Source organism: Sarcophilus harrisii, chromosome 4, assembly GCF_902635505.1.
Source record: "Sarcophilus harrisii chromosome 4, mSarHar1.11, whole genome shotgun sequence".
NCBI lineage: Eukaryota > Metazoa > Chordata > Mammalia > Dasyuromorphia > Dasyuridae > Sarcophilus > Sarcophilus harrisii.
Genome location: NC_045429.1, coordinates 170,833,607 through 170,839,791, shown reverse-complemented (window position 1 = coordinate 170,839,791; position 6,185 = coordinate 170,833,607). Strand labels below are relative to the sequence as shown.

The 6,185-nt window shown below is 31.9% G+C and overlaps 1 long non-coding RNA gene across 1 annotated transcript; it reads left to right on the top strand.

Annotated features, from left to right (window-relative positions):
* Positions 1-2,924: 2,924 nt before the first annotated feature.
* Positions 2,925-5,112, top strand: LOC116423600. The gene is made up of 3 exons (XR_004234187.1): positions 2,925-2,997; positions 4,259-4,353; positions 4,511-5,112. It is a non-coding gene; the product is annotated as an uncharacterized LOC116423600 (long non-coding RNA).
* Positions 5,113-6,185: the final 1,073 nt, after the last annotated feature.

Genomic DNA, 6,185 nt, shown 5'->3' with positions numbered 1-6,185 from the left:
TGTCAAAGTTAACAAAGAGAAGATTGAAAAAAGACCATTATAATTTAGCAAATAAGAGATCATTAATAACTTTGGCAAAGAGAGAAAGTAGATTTCCCAAGAAGTTTGTTGTAGAAAGAGAAGTGGATAATTTATAAGGATTTTTAGGATCAAGTGCGGTTTGTTTTTCCCTTAAAGGATAAGGAATCATAAACTTTATTGTAGATAATATATAGAGAACTATCAATTTATCATATCAGAATTTGCTTTCATATAGGCTCCATCATCTTGAATAGGCATTTTACTTTTAGTGCAAATGTATGTAACACTCTACATATTTATATTTTCCAGATATAGATCTCAATGAAAATCCTAATTCATTCATTTATTCAACAAACAGTCATTAAGCACATACTTTCTCTCAGCCCTGGAGAAAGAAAAATAAGGGTGAAATAATCCCAGCCCTCACAAGTTGATGTTCTACTAGTGGTGATGGTGGGGAGGGAAATAACATCATTAAAGATAAATATATTTTAAAATATATACAAAGTAAATACAAAATAAGTTCTAGGGAGGATACTATCAACTAGAGAAGCAGAAAAAAATCCTTTAGAAGAGGTTATATTTGGGCTGATTCTTGAACGAATACAGAGATTCTAACAAACTAGAATAAGAAAGTGCATTAGAGACATGGGGATTATTAGCCTTTATAAACGTATGGAGAAAGGATATAAAACAGTATGTATCAGAAATGCTTGATATATTGTATAATATATAGTAATGTATCATCAGTTCGGAATGATAGGCAGGAGTTATGATTGTAAAGATATAAATTTCAAATTGATGAATTTATATTTCACCTTAGAGGCAAATGAGAACTACTGCAGTCTGGAAAGGAGAGCTACTTAGTAAGACTTGTGCTTTAAAAATGCCATTCTGACAATTTTGTGCCTTAAACCCAAATTACTCTGGCTTTCATTGCCTGAACAACAAGGTTCATCATTTTTTGGATCAGATTGGGTCAGAGTAATTGTAAACAGCAATTTTTCTGTTTTGGCCAGAAAATCTGAGGATCTTTCCCTCCCAGATTATTGAGAGTTTGTTTTTTGACCAGGTAAAAGAGACCACGGTCTGCCTTATTTTTTACATAGCCTTAACGATTGATTGGCTACTGCCTCAGTTAAACTGTAACTTTAGCTTAAAAAGGCAGAGGTCTTCCACTGCATCCAGCTTCATCTTCTGTCATCCTGATCTACATCTTGCCACTGTACCCAGATGGTTCAAAATAAAGTTGGTGACTTTGCACAGTCCTCCCACACTTCAACCCAATTTGTTACATGTCATGGCATCACCTTGCTTGATGTCTTAGTCCTCTTCAAGAATAAAAGATACAAAACAGTAACTTCTAACTGGGCAAAACATTTATTGATAAAATACAAAGAAAGTGACTAACATATTTTCTTACTTATAGAAATTTTAAATTTGTCACAACTGCTGAGACTTCACATTATCTAACTTGTACCAGCAGTGTGCAACAGGATGCATTGGGGGGGGGGGGAGGAAACTATTGCCAGATTTACTGTGCTTATAGAAGAGACACACATAATTATTGGAAGACTCAGTCTTGGAGATCTTTCAAATTTGCAATACATCATTGTGAGTGTCTATTAAATTGCTAGGTATATTTGGAATCACCACAGATTCAAACATTACAGTATCAAATTGTAGTTCATAATTGCTCCTTAGATAGCAAAAGATGGGTTGTTAGATTTTAAAACTGTTTCTTATTTCATATCTTTAATCTATATTACTTGCCTTTGAATTTTTAAATGATAGGATTAAAGACTTTGTCCCACTGTAGCTCCATTGTTTAATTGAGAAGAGAGGTTAAATGACTTACCCAAGATTTCACAGGCAACTTGTAATATTTGCACCCAATTTACTCAAAGTAAACCAATTTACATTGACCTCTCACACATAACCAAACTATATTTTTTATTAGATTTATATGAGCAATAATTTATGAAAGTCTAAAGTTAGGTATCCTTTACTTGCTAATTAAAAGAGAAATTATCCAGCTTTGAAACTTCTTTGAAACTAGTGAAGGCCAAATTTCTCCCATGAAACTACCTTTAAACATTTCTTATCTTTTGTGTTGTCTATAATGAGAATTGAGAGATTTCTCAGACAAAACTATACTATACTAGTTTGACAAATTATAATTCCAAAAGATCTCAAATTTTTAATTTTATGAGTATATCTAGTGTTTTTCTAGACAAGAAAATATCTACAAATGGTTGGATTAGATTACATTTTTTATTTATGACTTTTTAAAACTTAAGATACTGACATACCTCTTTTAAAAAGAAAGTATGAGAAATATTAAAAAAAAACAACCTTATTTTTTATGTACTTTCCCCTCCTATGTGGCATATTACCTTGCTTGCATATTGGAGAGGAAGAAATATCAGCAAAATGATGTGATGTTATTCAGTCATGCCTACACAGCTCTTTTAGACTGATATTCTTTGTTTCATTGTTTGCCTTCTTCCTTCCTTTTTAATTCAATTGGTATGTCAAGAGAAGTAGATTATGGCTACTCTTAGGAAGATACTTAGAAATTGACTTCAAATTAAACAATTGATTAATTGTCTATGAATTTGGTAGTTAGGTGGTATGGTAGTACAATATAATATATAAACTGAAAAAGACTTTAGTTCAAATGCTTCCTCAGGTATTTATTAGGATTCTGAACAAGGCACTTAAACTTTCTCATATTCAGTTTTCTCTTCTCTGAAACAGGGATGATAATAGAACTTACTTCACAGACTTAGTTTGAAGATTAAAAAAGAGGACAAATAAAAAGTGCATTGCAAATCTCAAAATACTAAATAAATATGATTATTATTATCAATAGTATTGTTGTGATATAATTTTATTCTATTAAATCTAGAATTTCTACAGTAGGGGGAAAAAAGGACTGGAATTGGAGGAGGAAAACCAGAATTTGATTTTCAGGTAAGAGAATTAGTTATTTAAAACTCTGAGTTTTATTCATTTGGTAAAATGAAGACTAAACTTATAGTGATAGATAGATTCAGATAGAAAATCTGAATATGACATGCCAAATAATATGACTAGTAAGAATCTTTTACTAGTTATATCACCTTGGAGAAACCATTATGTTTCTCAACCTCATTTTCTTCATTATTTATATAGGATAGTGATTTGTATACAACTCAAAAGACAATAAGGCATAGTGGATGAAAAGTCAGCCACAAAGGGAGAAAGAATTAAGTTCATATCCTTTGTCTGACACTTAATACCTATATGATCCTGAGCAAACTGTTCTCTCGGTGTACTAGTGGTCAGTTCTGTAAGACTATATGTTTTAGAGAAAATTCCAACTTTCATCTGCAAAGATGGCTTCCCATTTGGGAATTTCATATGCCAGTGAAATCATAGGGTTAATCTTCATTCCATTAGGTTCAAAAGTTAGCTTTCTTTAAATAGTACTTTACCTTTCTCATATTCATTAGAGCAATTCTTATTAATTGATTCCTTTCAGTAAAATGTATGAATATGAGAATATACTTTTACTTATGTTGTAATAGCACAAGAGTAGAAGGGAATTTAAAAAGAACTATTTTAAAAGTAAGATTGCCATATTTTATGTCTAAGTGAAAACTTTTAAGTTATTTTTGTTACGTAGAGACCTTGACACATTCTGCAAGATTTGCACATATTTTTCATTTCTTTTCCTCCCTTACCCAGCTGATATAGATCCTACTACAAGTAAAATGAGGCAACTTCTAGATTCTATCAATCTCAGCTAAGCCACTAGCATATTATTATATGTTTTTTAAAGAGTTTTGCTTTGAAATATTTCTATCACGTAGAACTATCCACCAGATAATAAATAATCTTCTATGAAAATGTAAAAAAATTATAGGTCATCCCTGAACTTACTAATGCTTTTTTGAAAGTCTTTTCTCTATATCCCAATCTTATCTGAGGAAAAAAAGTGTGTGTGTGTGTGTGTGTGTGTGTGTGTGTGTGTGTGTAGTATCTCTGATTACTTTCCCTTGACTCAATATTTTTGGTGAATCCTCCTAACCTAAAGTTGGTCTCCTCAAGTCCTTATGCAACCCAGCTGGAAGATGTGAGTAAGAAAGACCTCCCTGAATAACAGCTGTTGTCTCCAAGTTAAGCAGAATTCTCTAGGGGTAAATATATTTTTAAAATGTAAATAAAATTAATTCATGTACATTTTTTCCAGGACATGTGTATTCCTTCCACATTATTCTTTTGTGCTGGCTGCAGTTGAGAGTCAACATGAGTGAACTTTTATCTTCTTCTCCTCAATCTTGCAAGGTAATTGCAGGTGCTTAGTAATTTGAATGTGGATGATAGATATATAATCTATAGTGAATTGAAAGAAAATTCATCTTCAGAAGGAATATTCAACAAGAGGGGATTATAATTATATGCTATTTGCTTTTAAAGATGCTTTCTTTTTTTCTTTCCCAAGGTGAATCAGTTCCATTGTCCTAAGAGATCATATTTTTCAGTGCATATTTTCTTCACCCTTAAACCCTTATATCACAGGCTGTGGACGGACTAGACTGAGATGTCTTCAAGCTCATTAATATTGATCTTCAGTTGGCAACAATGATCACTCTGGCTAAGTTTAAAATATTCTCTTCTGCTTCCCAAGAGACTGGTCTTGTTCATTCCAGAATGCTCTACTACAAAATCAAAGACAATAAACCTTCAATCCAATCTAAATCTCAGGAATGGAAGAATGGAACATTCCCTTGCTAGTCAAGTTTAGAATAAAAATGGAAAGAATGACTTTCATGAGAATAGAATAATAAGATATCTTCAGTTTCAAACTCAACAATTTAATTTGTGTCCCAGATCCTTCACCTATAATGAAAGTGTATTAAAAAGTCAGCAATTATTACTGAAGAGAAAGCTATAGTTCAGATGAAGCACTTTTTTGAAAGCTTCATAAAAATAACTAAGGAAATGTCAGATTAGTGAAGGCAAACCCATTATGTACCAAAATATTCCATTCACTTTTGTATGGGTTTAATTGTTAAGAAATTATTTATATCTAGTCTAAATCTGCCACTACAAATTTTATGCAGTGTTTTGTTTTTTTTTTGCCTCTAGAGTCAAATAGAAAATAATCCAATCTTTTTCTCACATGACAATTCTTCAAATGTCTTAATATAATTATGATATCTAATGCAAACTAAATAACTTTCCCTCTTTTAACACAACATATTTTATCTTTATGCCATCTTAGTTATCCTTATGTGAACATACTTTGATTTTTCAATGTCCTTTCTAAAGTCAGATATGTAGAACTGAATATAGAACTCCAGAATTGCTTGATCAGGGCAAAATGCAACAAGCCTATTATCAAATCTAGAAAATAATTCTTCCATGTACCTAATATATGAGTAGGTTTTTTCCTCCCTGGCTGCCACATCTTTTGTGGACCCATATTGATATTGTAAACCATACAACTAGCAGGTTTTTTCTCAGATGAATTGTTATCCAACCCATTGCACTATTATACATGGATGAATTATTATTTAACCCATTGCATTATTGCACATATGATATTGAATCTGAGTGTAAGATGTGACATTTATTTCTACTGATTTTGGCATTTGCAATTTTGCCATATGATCTAGCTTGCCAAAATCTTTTTCAATCCTAATTCTCTCATCAAATTTTCAAACTATTTCTACTAGGTTTAGATCATGCTCAAATTCCATATACATGTCACTATTATATCATTGAGAAAAAAAGGTTGAATGACATAGGGCCAAGACCAGATCCTTGAGATGCTACCTTGGAGGTCTCTTTCAACCCTGGCATCAAGTATCAATCAATAAGCGTTTATTGAGCACTTATTATGTTCCAGTGACAGTGTTAAATGCATGAGAACTAAAACAATAAAGTCTCTGTCATCAAGAAGCATACATTCCATCAGAGAAGACCAAAAGTACACATGATTTTATGACACAGAGACACACACATACACTCAAGATAAATAAAAAAAGTACTTTTCTTGGATGGAGGAACTAGAATTTGGGGAGATCCACTCTGCTTCATGTAAAAAGCAAAATCAAAGTTGGGTTTTAATGAACACAAGTTGTTTTAGCCTAAAAGCATACTGATCCTAAGTG